Source organism: Ceratotherium simum, chromosome 9 (assembly GCF_057802395.1).
Source record: "Ceratotherium simum simum isolate JZ-2026a chromosome 9, ASM5780239v1, whole genome shotgun sequence".
In the NCBI taxonomy this organism is placed as follows: Eukaryota; Metazoa; Chordata; class Mammalia; order Perissodactyla; family Rhinocerotidae; genus Ceratotherium; species Ceratotherium simum.
The window spans coordinates 78,834,844-78,850,136 of record NC_141908.1 but is presented as its reverse complement, the minus strand read 5'-3'; the positions used below and the strand labels follow the sequence as shown (position 1 = coordinate 78,850,136).

Below are 15,293 nucleotides of genomic sequence, written 5' to 3'. Positions count from 1 at the left end.
GATAATGGCTGACAACTTTTCAAAACTGAAGACATGAATTCCCAAATAAAGTAAGTACAAAATGTACCAAGATAAATCAAAAGAAATCCATACCCAATCTAGTGAAAGTGCAAATTCTAAAAAGAAACAACAAAATCTAAAATACAACCAGAGAAATAAGATCACCTACAAAGTACTGACATCAGATATACAGCAGACTACCCAATAGCAACAAGGGCAGTAGATGTCACAGGGATAATAAAAAAGAAAGTAACTATTAATACACAATTGTATACACTCAAAACTATTTTTTCACAAAAGAGGATGAGAGAAAGACATTTTAAGATTTAAAAAAACTGAGAGTACAATGAACAGATCCTACATGAAAGAAATTCTAAAGAATACAGAAAACAAAAATGATTTGAAAAGCTAGAAAAATGGTAGGCAAAAAAATTAATAACTATGAAAAATCTAAATAAACACTGTGTAAATAATATTATTATAATTTTGTGTATGAGTGTTTTAAGGATAGAAATAAAATACTGGAAAACTAAATAAAATACACATTTTATATAAATAAAATACACATCACCCCTCAGGAGGGGGTGATGATAGGTAAACACAATATATCAAAACTTATGGGATGCAGGGAAAGCAGCACTCAGAGGGAAATTTAGAGCAACAATGCCTATATTAAAAACAGAAAACATCTCAAAACAATAACCTGACTTTACACCTTATGGAATAGAAAAAGAAGAGCAAACTTAACTGAAATCTAGCAGAAAGAAGGAAATAATAAAGATTAGAGGGGAGATAAGCAAAATCAGAAATAGAAAAACAATAGAGAGTATCAACGAATCTAAAAGTTGCTTCTTTGAAAAGACTGACAAAATTGACAAACCTTTAGCTAGACTGACAATAAAAAAAAAGAGAGAAGATACAAATAACTAAAATCAGAAATGAAAGTAGGGACATAACTACCAATCTTACAGAAATTAGAAGGATAATGAGAAAATACTAAGAATAATTATACAACTATCCCTATTCACAGATGACATGGTCTTATATATAGAAAATCTGAAGAATCCACAAAAAACTATTAGAGTGAATGAAACGAGCAAACAAAGTTGCAGGATACAAGATAAACACGTGAAAATCAGTTGTATTTCTATACACTAGAAATGAACAATCCAAAAATGAAATCAAGAAAATAATCCATTTACAATAGCACAAATAAGAATAAAATACTTACGAATAAATTTAACCAAGGAGGTACAAGACTTGCATGCTGAAACTATAAAATATTGCTGAAAAAATTAAAGAAGACCTAAATAAACGTAAAGACATAGTGTGTTCATGGAACTGGAAGACACGAATATTGTTAAAATGGCAATACTGCCCAAAGCAATCTACAGATTCAATGCAATCTCTATCAAAATCCCAAAGGCCTTTTTTTCAGTCATGGAAAAGCCAACCCTAAAATTCATATGGAATGGCAAAGAACCTGAACAGCCAAAACAACGCTGGGAAAGAAGAACAAAGTTGGTGGACTTGTTCTACCCAATTGCAAAACCTACAGTACTCAAAAGAATGTGGTACTGACATACAGACAGCCATGTGGATCAGTGGAGTAGAAATGAGAGTCCAGAAATAAACTCATATATCTATGGTCAAATAATTTTCAACAACAGTGCCAAAGGCATTCAGTGGGGAATGAACAGTCTGTTCAACAAATGGTGCTGGGACAACTGAGTATCCACAAACAAAAGAATGAAGATGTACCTCTACCTTACACCATATACAAAAAATAACCAAAAATAGATCGAAGACCTAAATATAAGAGCTAAAGCCATGTAATTCTTAGAAGAAAACATAAGGGTAATTCTTCATGACCTTGAATTTGTCAATGGTTCCTTAGATATGACACCAAAAGGACAAGCACCAAAAGAAAAAAATAGATAAATTAGACATTATCAAAATAAAAACTTTTGTGCAAAAGACACCATGACAAGAGTGAAAAGACAATCTAGGGAGAAGATATTTGCAAATCAAACACCTGATAAGTGTCTACAACATATAAAGAACTCCTACAACTCAACAACAAAAAGACAACCCCAAACAACCTAATCAAAAAATGGGCAAAGTAGTTGAATGGACATTTCTCCAAAGAAGACATACAAATGGCCAGCAAGCACATAAAAAGATGCTCAGGTTCTTTAGTCATTAGGAAAATGCAGATCAAAACAACAATGAGATATCAGTTCAAACCCACTAGGAAGGCTATATTTTAAAAAAAAGAAAATAACAAGGGTTGGCAAGGATGTGGAGAAATTGGAATCCTCATGCATTGCTGATGGGTATGTAAAATGGTGTGGGTGCTGTGAAAAACAGTTTGGCAGTTTCTTAAGAAGTTAAACATAGAATTACCATATGACAGCAATTCTACTCTAGATATATACCCAAGAGAATTGAAAACAGGTGTTCAAACATAAACCTATACACGAATGTTCACAGCAGCGCTATTGATAACAGCCAAAAGTGGAAACAACCCTAATGTTCATCAGCTTATGAATGGATAAACAAAATGTGGTATACTCATATAATGAAATAGTATTCAGCCATAAAAAGCAATGAAATACTGATACATACTACAACACAGATGAACCTCAAAAACATTATGCTAAGTGATAGAAGCCAGACACAAATAGTCACATATTATATGGTTCCATTTCTATAAAATATCCAGAATGGGTAAATCCATACAGACAGAAAGCAGACTGGTGGATGCCAAGGGCTTGGGGGAGGGGAGAACAGAGAGTAACTGCCAAATGGTACAAGGTTTTATTTGGGGATGATGAAAATATTTTGGAATCAGATAGAGGTGGTACATGCACAACATTGTGAATGTACAAAATGCCACTGAATTGTTCATTTAAAAATGGTTAATTTTAAGTTATACGAATTGCACCTCAAATTTTTAAAAAAGTAAAATAGTACCAAAAAGAAAAAACATATATACGTGTGTGAGTGTGTGTGTGTGTGTGTGTGTGTGCGTGTATGACAATCAGGAAAATGTGAATATGAATTAGATAGTTCATGATATTAAAACAAGGTTTGGTGTGTTTTTAGGCGTGTGAATGATAATATAGATGACATTACATGATGTTATAATGCCCAGGATTTGATATTCTCTCTCTCTTTGTGCCTGCTACTGACCTCAGTTTTCTCTTGTGCGGCCCTGTGTGGCATGCATCACTCCTCTTGGGAAATGTCAGTAATAAACTATTTTTTCAATGGCAATCATCTTCTGATTTGTTGGCCTCACCATATCTGAATAGAAATAAAATCTATTTTAAAACAATCAGAAACATATAAATACTAACATCCTAAATAAAACCTCAGCAAACAAAATGCAGCAATGTATAATAAAAAATGCTGTATCTCATCAATTCTCAGATGCCATTGACTTTAAGTACACTCAACATGAACACTAAGTTTAGACTCGAATTTTATATGAACAAAGTATGATACCAGCTGCCTAAAATAGCACAACGGCATAAAAAAATGAAAATTCTAGAGATAAACTTGACAAAAGATATGCAAGATCTATGCACTGAAAACTACAAAACCTGGGTGGGATAAATTAAAAAACTATTAGAACTAACAAACAAATTCAGTAAAGTTGCAAGATACAAAATCAATACACAAAAATCTGTTGTGTTTGTATTCTATACACTAACAACGAACTATCAGAAACAGAAATTAAGAAAATAATCCTATTTACAATTGCATCAAAAAGAATAAAATACCTAGGAATAAATGTAACCTAGGAGGTGAAAGACCTGTGTATTGAAAACTACAAGACATTAATGAAAGAAATTGAAGATGACACTAATAAATGGAAAAATATTCTGCGCTCATGGACTGGAAGAATCAATATTGTTAAAATGTCCATACTACCCAAAGCAATCAACAAATTCAATGCAATCCCTATCAAAATTTCAATGACATTTTTTACAGAACTAGAACAAATAATCCTAAAATTTGTATAGAACCACAAAAGACCCCAAATAGCCAAAGCAATCTTGAGAAAGAAGAACAAAGCGGGAGGCATCATGCTCCCTGATTTCAAATTATATTACAAAGCTTTGGTAATTAAAACTATATGGTATTGGGGGGCCGGCCCCGTGGCTTAGCGGTTAAGTGAGCGCGCTCCACTGCTGGCGACCTGGGTTCGGATCCCGGGCTCGCACCGACGCGCTGCTTCTCCGGCCATGCTGAGGCCGCGTCCCACATGCAGCAACTAGAAGGATGTGCAGCTATGATACACAACTATCTACTGGGGCTTTGGGGGGAAAAAATAAATAAAAATAAAATCTTAAAAAAAAAAAAAAACAAAAAAAAACTGTATGGTATTGGCATAAAAACAGACACATAGATCAATGGAACAAAACAGAGAGCTCAGAAATAAACCCAGGCATATATGGTCAATTAATTTACAACAAAGGAGCCAAGAATATACAATAGGAAAGAACAGTCTCTTCAATAAATGATGATGGGAAAACTGGACATATGTAAAAGAATGAAACCCAACCACTATCTTATACCATACACAAAAATAAGTCAAAATAGATTAAAGGCTTAAACACAGGACCTGAAACCATAGAAGTCCTTGAAGAAAACATAGGTGGTATAGGTCTTGGCAATAATTTTTAGAATCTGACACCAAAAGCAACAAAAGCAAAGAAAAACAAGTGGGACTACATCAAACTAAAAAGCTTCTGCACAGCAAAGGAAACCATCAATGAAGTGAAAAGGCAATCTACTACTGAATGGGAGAAAATATTTGCAAATCATATATCTGATAAGGGGTTAATATCCAAAATAAATAAAGAACTCATACAAGTCAATAGCAAACAAACAAACAATCTGATTAAAAATGGGGTAGAAGATCTGCAGAGATATTTTTCCAAAGATGGTATACAGATGGCCAACCAGTACATGAAAAGATGCTCAACATCACTAATCAACAGGGAAATGCAAATCAAAATTACAGCATTATAGCTTCATAAAGAATTGTTTCACCACCACAAACATCTCCTGTACTTCACCTATTCATCCCTCCCTAACCGGCTCCCCCCTAATACCCAACCTCTGGCAACTACTGATCTTGTTACTATGGCCACAGTTTTGCCTTTTCAAGAATGTCATATATTTGGAATCATACAGTGTATAGCCTTTTCAGACTGTCTTCTTTCATTTGTCAGTATGCATTTAATGTTTCTCCATGTCTTTTTGTGGCTTGATAGGCTATTTCTTTTCATCACTGAATAATAATAATTCATTTTATGGATAAACCAGTTTGTTTATTCATTCACCTATTGAAGGACATCTTGGTTGCTTTCAAGTTTTAGCAATTATGAATAAAGCTGCTATAACTATCCATGTGCAGATTTTTGTGGGACATAAATTTCAACTCATTTGGGTAAATAGTAGTATAATTTCTGGATTGTATGGTAAGCCTATGATTTTTTTTCTTTTTTGTGAGGAAGATCAGCCCTGAGCTAACATCAGACACCAATCCTCCTCTTTTTGCTGAGGAAGACTGGCCCTGGGCTAACATCGGTGCCTATCTTCCTCCACTTTATATGGGACGCCGCCACAGCATGGCCTGACACGGGGTGCGTTGGTGCATGCCCGGAATCCGAACCCGGGCCGCCAGCAGTGGAGCGCACACACTTAACCGCTATGCCATGGGGCTGGCCCCCTAAGCCTATGATTTTTACAGTGATGAAACAATTCTTCATGATACTATAATGGTGGATACATGACATTATGCATTTGTCAAAATCCATAAAACTATACAAGAGTGAACCTTAATGAAAACTATGGACTTTTGTTCATAATAATGTATCAATAATAGTTCATTGATTTTAAGAAATGTACCAAACTAATGCAAGATGTTAGTACAGTCATGCACCACATAACAACGTTTCAGTCAACAACAGACTGCATATATCACAGTGGTCCCATAAGATTAGTACCATACAGCCTAGGTGTCTAGTAGGCTATACCATCTAGGTTTGTGTAAGTACTGTAGGGGAGGAAGAAATTTTCCTCTACACTTCTAGGTTCTTCTGGCTGATCTAAGAATTAAATTGACCTGAGACAGATTAACAGGAGAAAATCAAACAAAAGTTTAATAACATGTATACATGGGAGAAACCCAGGAAAACCGAGTGACTTGCTAAAATGGCCAAAGCCCTCACCTTAAATACCATCCTCAGCTAAAGATAAAGAAGATGTGGCGGTGGGGAGAGTCAGGGACTTCAAATGGAAGGAATGCAATTCACAGGTAGGTGAAAAGGAGCAAATGTTTGGAAAACAAGTGTTTGGCCACACAGAAACAGAAGAACACAAAAAGGAGCTCAACAAACAGGTTTTTCTAGGTCCCTCCCTGACTACCACCTAGTTCATGTTATGCTAAGGTGATAGTTTACTTCCTGAGACAGGTTTTTTTTTTATTTGAATTCTTTTGGGAAGTTAAGGGGGAGGCAACAAAAAAAACCTTTCTGAATCTTTCATTTCTTAAAAATAATCAGCCTAAAATAATCTTCATGTTAAAGAGACACATTTTGGGGTAGAAAACTTTGTTCCCTTTCAGTACACTCTGTGATGTTCGCACAACCACGAAATCGCCTAAGGATGAATTTCTCAGTAGAGATCCCTGTTGTAAAACAAAACATGACTGTAATAGGGAAAACAGTGTGCCGGGGTGGGGGATGGGGGGGTAGGAACATGGAAATCTTTGTATTAGCTGCTCGATTTTTCTGTAAATCTAAAACTGTTCTAAAAAAATAATCTTTTAGTTAAAAAAAAAAAAAAAAGCAGAGTGACTGCAAACTAAAGCCAATAACAAATCACAGTATATGAACTCCAAAATTATCCTGAAATTTTTGGTTACGGTACCACACTCTGAACAATGTTGGAGTTAGGGTGTACAAGAAAATATATTATATTTTCACTAACTTTTAAAACAAAAACTGAGAGAGTTTTGTCAATAAAACTGCATAAAATAGTCAGAGAGAGTGTTCTGTAGTCATATGGTATAGGTTTGCATTTCAGCTTTATGCTTACTTGTTAAATTAGTTAACCACTCTGAGCTTTAGTTTTCTCATCCGCAAGTTGGCAATAATATTGTATCTACCCATTGGGTTGTCGTAAAGATTAAATAAAATAATATATGCAAAGGGCTTGGTGCAGTTCCTAGTACACCGTCAGTGCTCAATAAATTATTTTTACTACCTATAACTATGCAAACTAAGGTTAAAATTTCGCCTATCCAGACTAAATAGACCCTTTGGTTCTTAAGGGCAAAAACTTTTAGTCATCACATCAATGTAATCAAAACTTATCTGGACTTAGCATGAAGCTTCTAAATATACTTTTCTATACTGTCTTTGAAAAATTGAAAAAATTATAAAAATTTTTTCACTTTCAGACGACTAATAGGCTCTATTTCAATATTATTATTGTTCAGCTTAAAAATTCACACATCTCATAAATGTAATAGAGAAAGAACATGGAGTCAGTCTAGATTTGATGATAAAATTCAAATTGTTAATTTCTCTGAACTTCAATTTCTAGTGCTTTAAAATGAGGAGTTGGTATGGGTGATCTCTAACATCCCATCCAGTTCTAAGATTTTATATTTCTAATAGCTGATTATCCTGATGATTTTTAAAATTCATTTAACTATTATTGCTTATTGACTGACTGCTTATGTGCATTGAGCAGAAAAATAAAAGAGCCCTATTCAAAGAGAAAACTTTTACAAAGTTAGATTTGGCTGAAGATAAATTCCTGTTGAGGGACTTATTAAAACTGAAATAACTGCTGTCAAGAATACAATTCAATTTTTTTAAGTAAATTACGTATATTGAAATAGTCACTGTTTAAACATATTGACATTACGATTAAAAAATATTTTTGAGGGGCCGGCCGGTGGTGTAGCAGTTAAGTTCACGAGCTCTGCTTCAGCAGCCCGGAGTTTGAAGGTTCGGATCCCGGGTGCGGACTGAACCTGCGGCAGCGTCCCATATAAAGTAGAGGAAGATGGGCACCGATGTTAGCCCAGGGCCAATCTTCCTCAGCAAAACGAGGAGGACTGGCAACGGATGTTAGCTCAGGGCTAGTCTTCCTCACCAAAAAAAAATAATATTTTTGAGAGCTATTTTGATTTTTAAATATAAATACTGTTATGATAGAATAAAGATTATGAATTTAATGATCATAGCTATAAAATAATTTAATGTTTATTGATGCTTATTATACTTAACAATTATTAACTAGAATTATTAAGAATCATTCTACTCTTCTGTGATGTAGGACCTATTATCACCATTTGCAGAAAAGGAAACAGAGGCTCAATGCTCAAGGTTATAAGGTTATCATTTACTGAACACTTACCATGGTAAAGCACTATGCTGTGTTTTACATGTCATTTTATTTAATCCTTTCAACAACCCTGTGATTCAATTACTTTCTCCAATTTACATATAAGGAAATAAGACTCAGGCAATTAAGTAACTGTCCCATGATTACAAATATACTAAGTGGCTGAGCAAGGATTCAAACCTACATTTATTGATTCCAAAGCCCACTCTTTATTATCATAACAGGAACGCTTTCAAGGTAACAGATAAAGCTCCCTCCTTCCTTCATTAGTCATAGCTTTAAATCTTTTCTTTTTTTTTGGATAGGTTAACAGATTAAAGATACTTAAAGAAGTTCTTTGTTCGTTTGTTCTCAACTTTTCCTGGTTGAAATTTAATTAGACGCAGTCCCTAAGACACACAAGCCCTCCTGCAAGCAATCTAAAGATCTCTGACACCACAAAAACACTAGAGCTTTAACTATGCAGGCATCGCAGCCACTGAGAAAATATTCTGTAAAGAGATTCAAAAGTGGAGCTTGGGAAGGAGCAGCAAAAAAGTGCAAATAGTTTAGGGGAAAGAATCCTAAAAACTGATCCCTAGTTTCCTAATAGGTGCCCTGATCCCATTACAAATTATCCCTACTGGCCTAAATTTTCTTTCATTTTCTTTACTTTCTCTTGAAAGTAAATGAAAATCTGAAGTTTTCATTGCAGTTAATGAGCATTTTCTCTCAAAAAGAAAAAAAACTCCAGAGATAGTATCAGTCATTAACAAATTTGTGTCAATTTATGTAAGGATAGTTTTCTTCCTTTAAGATGAGTTAAAAACAGCTACCCTGAAAAGTTCAATTTGGAGGTGAGGAAGTAAGTCCATTTGAGGCTCAGAGCACTTAAGAGATTCAGCAGGTCTGAACTAGTTGCTGCAGTGAAGACGGAGGGCAGGATGAATGCCCTACGGAAGTGCACCAGGGAAGGGCTGGGGATGATAACAGAGGAAGAGTGCCCAAACATAAACCTCCTGCTTCAGAACTTTGCCCAGACTGGAATCTTGCCAATGGAAGAAAGATAACTTTTTTCTTTCTATTGTCTTCTGAGAACTCAAAACTCAAAAATTTCCCTTCAGTATGTGCTACAACACATCTATACCATGGCTTAAACAAGCTTTTTGTGATTTTGCTGTTAGCGCCATCGAGTCAATTCTGACTGCTAGTGACCCATGTATACAGCAGAGTGGAATCCTGCTCAATCTTTTTATATCATCCTCTCACCTTCCAGTGCTATAGCGGACAATGCTATTCACAGCGTTTTCATGGCCAAGTTTTTCAGAAGTGCGTGGTCAGGTCCTTCTTCCTAGTCTGACTAATCTGGAAGCTTCGCTGAAACCTGTCCAACATGGGTGACCCTGCTGGTATTTGAGATACTAGTGGCATAGCTTTTCAGCACCACAGCAACATGCAACCCCCACAGTATGACAACAAACCGATGGTGGTGTGGTTCCCTGACTGGGAAACGTCCCAGGTGCTGGAGAAGAGAGCACAGAATCTTAACCACTGGACCACCAGGGCTGGATTTTTTGTTATTACACTGGGAAAATACTACTTAAAGTAGTTTCTGTATGCAAAAGAGGGTTTCAATATCTATTGACCTAACCCATTGTTGGAGATTAAAAGTACGTTTTTGAGTCACAGACATCCTTTTAAAAAAATAATCTGAATGCAGCGAAAAGTATTACTCCTTCCTTCTTTAACTCTTCTATCAATTTGCATTACTTTCTTCAAGCCTGACAACTGCAGGGTGATTTAAAATACCCAATTTGCCCATCTAACCTCAATGTTAGTACGTGCTATAAATTATTATCCCTAACTTTCAATTATGTCAAAGTAAAGTTTTTAAGAATGAAGATATTAATATTAAATAGCTAGGTATAAAATGTTCTTTTCCAACTGGTAACCACAAACAGAACCAAATACCTAGACACAAAGTGTAATTTGACTTTTTCATTAAAATGTAATAGACAAGTTAACTTTTATAGAGCTATAACTTTCAATCAGTTAAAAATAAAATTATTACCTTCAGGCAGTAGCTCAAGTTTAAATTCCAGGCCTCAAGCATTCTATTACCCACAAAATGCCCTCTCTTGTCCACTGAAGTTCTTCCTTTTTAGGGCACTAAATCATGATAGTTGTAACTTCATTTATGTGAAAGCTATAAATTATATCTTCATAGCACCATTTTTTTCTGTAATAAGAAGGCATGTTGGGCCGGCTCCGTGGCTTAGCGGTTAAGTGCGCGCGCTCTGATGCTGGCGGCCCGGGTTCGGATCCCGGGAGCGCCCCGAGGCACCACTTCTCCGTCCAACGCGGGGCCGAGTCCCACGTACAGCAACTAGAAGGATGTGAACCTATGACATGCAACTATCTACTGGGGCTTTGGGGGGAAAAAACTGAATAAAAATCTTTAAAAAAAAAAAAAAAAAAAAAAAAAAAAAGAAGGCATGCAATATATATTTTATTTTCCTACACATAAAGAAAACTACTACATTTTGTTAAGCAGGTATTATTATAAAATGGCTATTACCAGCCTCGTATAATAGAACCATCAATGGATTCAGTTAAAGAGAACTCAAGACTAGGACTGACTTGACAGATAACTGCTTGTGTCCCGGGGTAGGTGACTTAACCTCTCTGTTTGTTTCCTTATCTAAAAATAGGCATTTGGACTAAGGTTTTGTTTTGACTCTCATATTCTATAACTACTACTGACACAAAGACCTCTGCAGGAAATTACATTTTCTCCACAATGAAAATATTTACTAATAGGGCATCTTTTGGAGCCATGGAAGCTGGAAAATAAAGCACTCTCCCACCGCCATCCCACCGCCTATAAAATCCTAGAATTGATTTGACAAGCTTATTTCTTAACCAAGTAGTATTGCGATTGGATAAAGAGAACTGAAATAAAGGAGAAAGTATTAAATATGTAGTCGACAGTTAATAATGATTGGACTTCAGAACACACACTAAGGCATTAATTTTGCTTTCTAGAATGTTTCATACCATATTAAAAAAGTGGATTTTACCTTATATCAAAAGCAAAGATTAGGAAGAAACTGTTAAATTAAAAGTTTGATGTTCTGGGCCGGCCCCGTGGCTTAGTGGTTAAGTGCGCGCGCTCCGCTACTGGCGGCCTGGGTTCGGATCCTGGGCGCGCTCCGACACACCGCTTCTCCGGCCATGCTGAGGCCGAGTCCCACATACAGCAACTAGAAGGATATGCGGCTATGACATACAACTATCTACTGTGGTTTTGGGGAAAAAAAAAAGGAGGAGGATTGGCAATAGATGTTAGCTCAGAGCAGGTCTTCCTCAGCAAAAAGAGGAGGATTAGCACGGATGTTAGCTCAGGGCTGATCTTCCTCACAAAAAAAAAAAAAAGTTTGATGTTCTTATTCATAGGGGAAAAAGGCTTTTTATTGTTTATACATATTGACTGCATGGCAGAGGGGAAGAGACTATTCAGGCTGTAGTCCTTCATATTTCTGTGGACCGTACTTGGTCTACTGCTGTTTTGTTCAATAGCATTTCTATTTGTTCAAAATTTTAGAGGTAATTCTCAGCTGTAATTTCTAAAAAACTGTCTTAACATCTGATTATTTTGTTGAGTTTCTCCTATAGGTTTTCCGTAGTAAAATTCATCCGTTAAAACCAATGGTCTGAGAATAAATCCCCAGACACAATAACTAAAGAATGAAGCCATTTGAAGTTTACTCTTAGTTTCTCTTAATTCCAGGTACCTTGGTTAGTGTCTCAAGATTTAAAGGATCTTGAAATTTATTCAATATCAATGTCAGATCTTACTAACTACATTAAAAAATACTGCTCAAAAGTACCTTAGAAAATAAAATCTCTCTCATCTTTTAGAGTAGGTAAATGACATAATGTTCCTTTTATGATGTATACAAAATTACTACGAATCAGTGATGTCAAAGATTAAATCAAGACCTCTTGTTCACAAATATTTTATAATTTATTTTTTTAAAGATGGGTTTTGAAAGTTGTAGCATGTTAAATCAACATTAAAATTTTAAATTCTTGCAAATATATATAACAATAACTTATTTTAACTTTTCACTTTTTAGTGAAAAAAATTTAAGGCTAGTGCTCACAAATGTCTCTTTTATCTAAGGTTTGTCCTCCCTATAAACTTCCTTGTAATCTTGGTTTCTATCCATTTCTCACCCTGTGCATACAAACCTCTTTTTACCTCTTTGCTCTTTGAGAGCTTCACAAATCATTTCATGTAATCCTCACAATGACTCTGAGGTAGACCTTATTATCTCAATTTACAGGTAAGAAAACCAAAGCTGTCAAGTAACTTGCTTAAGAGCACAGAGAGCATTAGAGCTCAGATTCAAAATTAAGTAGGAAAAAAAAAAACCCCAAACATTTAGGACTCCAAAGCCCATGCATAGTCTTTATACTATACCACGCCATGCCATCATATACAGAAAAAAGACACCTATAATAAAGAGAAATACATTTTCCAGGCTGTGGTTCTCCAGATAACAATGTGTCTTCATGAGGACCACAGTAAATGAATCATGCAGGAGATCGTTAAGAACCAAAAGCTTGCAGTTAATGTTCTAAGAAAATTTAAGCAAAAGACTCAAAGTAAAAGCACTAACTACCCCAGGTATGGCAAGGAGGCAACACCAAATATGACACTTAAGTCACTGTTGAAAAAACATCAAAGCCATCACATTGAGCGTACAGGTATTTTGGAACACTTATTAACTAATTTTCCCTTAACTAAAGGTCTCAGTCAAATGAAAAACGTATTTTAGTGAATTCAACATTTCTGCTTTGCAAATTGAAGATTAATCTTCTTAAGCATTCCGGTTCTGTATCTTACTGATCATTTTTTTCAATTTGAATTAAGATCAACCTTTATTGACTCTATCAGGTATTGTATTTTCTTAGTTTGATAAATTTCAAACTAACGATAGTTAAAAATGTATTAATCTACTGATTATACATTTTTAAAAGATATTTTAACCCATGATATATTCTCAATAATAAAAAATTATCTAAAAAAGAACCTAATTATTTGAAGATTTATTTTAGGTTCTAAGAATTTTAATTCAGGCAATTTCACTGCTGTAACTCAAAAATCACAAGATTAAAAGAGAATGTTTAAAATTGTCCAATTTCTTTCCACTTCTACCTAATTTAAAAAATATGGATTAAATAGCAGGACTTCAATTAAAAAGTGTTTCAAACTTCAGGTGGCCTAACTTACTAACGCATACAATTCTCAACATTACAATGAACCAAATGGTTAAAAGACCACCGTTTCCATTTGCAAGCCCAGTGCTTTCCTAGAACTTCAGCACAAGAGGTTTTCTAATTTTATTCCTCTAACCATGAGGCTGTTCTCCCTTATTCACATTGGCAAAACATCTAGTTAAACTGGCATCAAATGATGACGGTAATAATCGTTAACATTTACTACGTGGCATTTAATTCTCACAGTTGACGAAAGCGTGGCACAGAGAAGTTAATAAATTAGTAGCTGAGGCAGGATTCGAAGCCAGGCATTCGGATTCCAGGGCCTGCATTCTAAAAAGGTGAGTAAATTGAAAACAGACCTAGTTTCGTCGTCATTCCTCTCTAATAAAAGATTATTTTTCGCTTACAATTGTTTAAATCACTTCTTATATTCTACGGCTGATTTAAATAATAGGTGTCTACTTAATTGCAGTACATCTTCAGGCAACGTAAGAAAGGCAAGCTTTCCTTGTCTTCACCTGCACACATACCGCTCTGCCCACAAATTTTGCATCCAGTTCTGCCTGATTCTACACGGCTGTCTCCCCAAGTCCCCCTCTGGGAGCTTTTCTGGCGAACGTCTTAAAAAGTGACTTTTGAGATCTGCATAGTTCTCTCTCTCTCCATGCATCCTCCCTCAGAAAAACAACTAAATTCAATCAGAATAATTCTCGGGCACTGAGATTAAGGCATAGGCCTTCGGGTAACTTCAAGACAAAAAAAAGTCAAAAAGCGGAGATGTGGGAGGACGCCTTTCTCCCTTGCAAACGTAAAATATCAAACGGCTCCTAAACAGAAAAATAAGACGCAGGAAAGCGGGCGCAGGCAGGCGAAGGGCCACTCGCTCGGCGCTCCCGGCCGGGGGGCCGCTCCTTCCCTGCGGCGCGGGGCGTCCTTGGGCTCGGCAGCCCTCCTCGAACAGCTAACCTCCGCCTTCCGCAGCCGGCCGCCCCGGCGCCCGCGAGCCCCGTCCCGGGCGCGGGGTAGGCCTCGCCATGGACGGCTCCGCAAGGCCGCGAGGCGGGGCGCCGAGGCGCCTCAGGGCCGGGCTGCGGAGGGGGCGGAGGCCGGCGGCTGCTCGGGGACCCGGCGGGTCAGGGGGTGACGGGAGGAGGAGGCAGGAGAAGAATGGGGGCTGGGAGGTAGCGTCCGCTCGGTGGGCGCTGACAGCTCCGCCAAACCTCCGACTGCCCCAGTCCCGCCGCCGCCGAGAGCCCTACAGGGCGAGGAAGGAAGTCCGCAAAGTGCTGGAGCAGAGGGGAGAAAATTCAAAACGAGTCTACTCAACCTCGTCTTGGCTCCGAGGCCCCGCCATGGAGACCAGCACAATGCGCAGGCGCACCACTCCGAGAGCGCGCAGCGCTGGGCAGTGAAATAAGTCCACTATCGGCCACCGTCAGCGGTGTTCTTTCAGATTCATTGTTTTTTTTTGTATTCTCGCTTCTCACCTACATCCAAAGCCTGAAGCGAGCGGCGAGAGTCCACAAAAAATCTCGGTGGAGTGAGGTTCTGATTGAGAGTATGCGTGAGAAAATAAACCCAGAAAGCTT

General features: G+C 36.9%; 1 protein-coding gene across 9 annotated transcripts in view; it reads right to left on the bottom strand.

Moving 5' to 3' along the window:
- Positions 1 to 10,906, bottom strand: part of CARF (calcium responsive transcription factor) — a 58,183-nt gene extending 47,277 nt beyond the window's left edge. For 8 of the 9 annotated variants that reach the window (XM_087435646.1, XM_087435645.1, XM_087435650.1 and 5 more), the window contains exons 1-2: positions 10,487 to 10,906; positions 3,196 to 3,309 (exon numbers count right to left, since the gene is read on the bottom strand). The gene's annotated coding sequence lies outside the window, so the exon portion shown is untranslated. The remainder of the gene's footprint in view (positions 1 to 3,195; positions 3,310 to 10,486) is intronic. The other variant, XM_087435644.1, reaches the window with a different exon arrangement.
- Between the last annotated feature and the right edge of the window lie 4,387 nt (positions 10,907 to 15,293).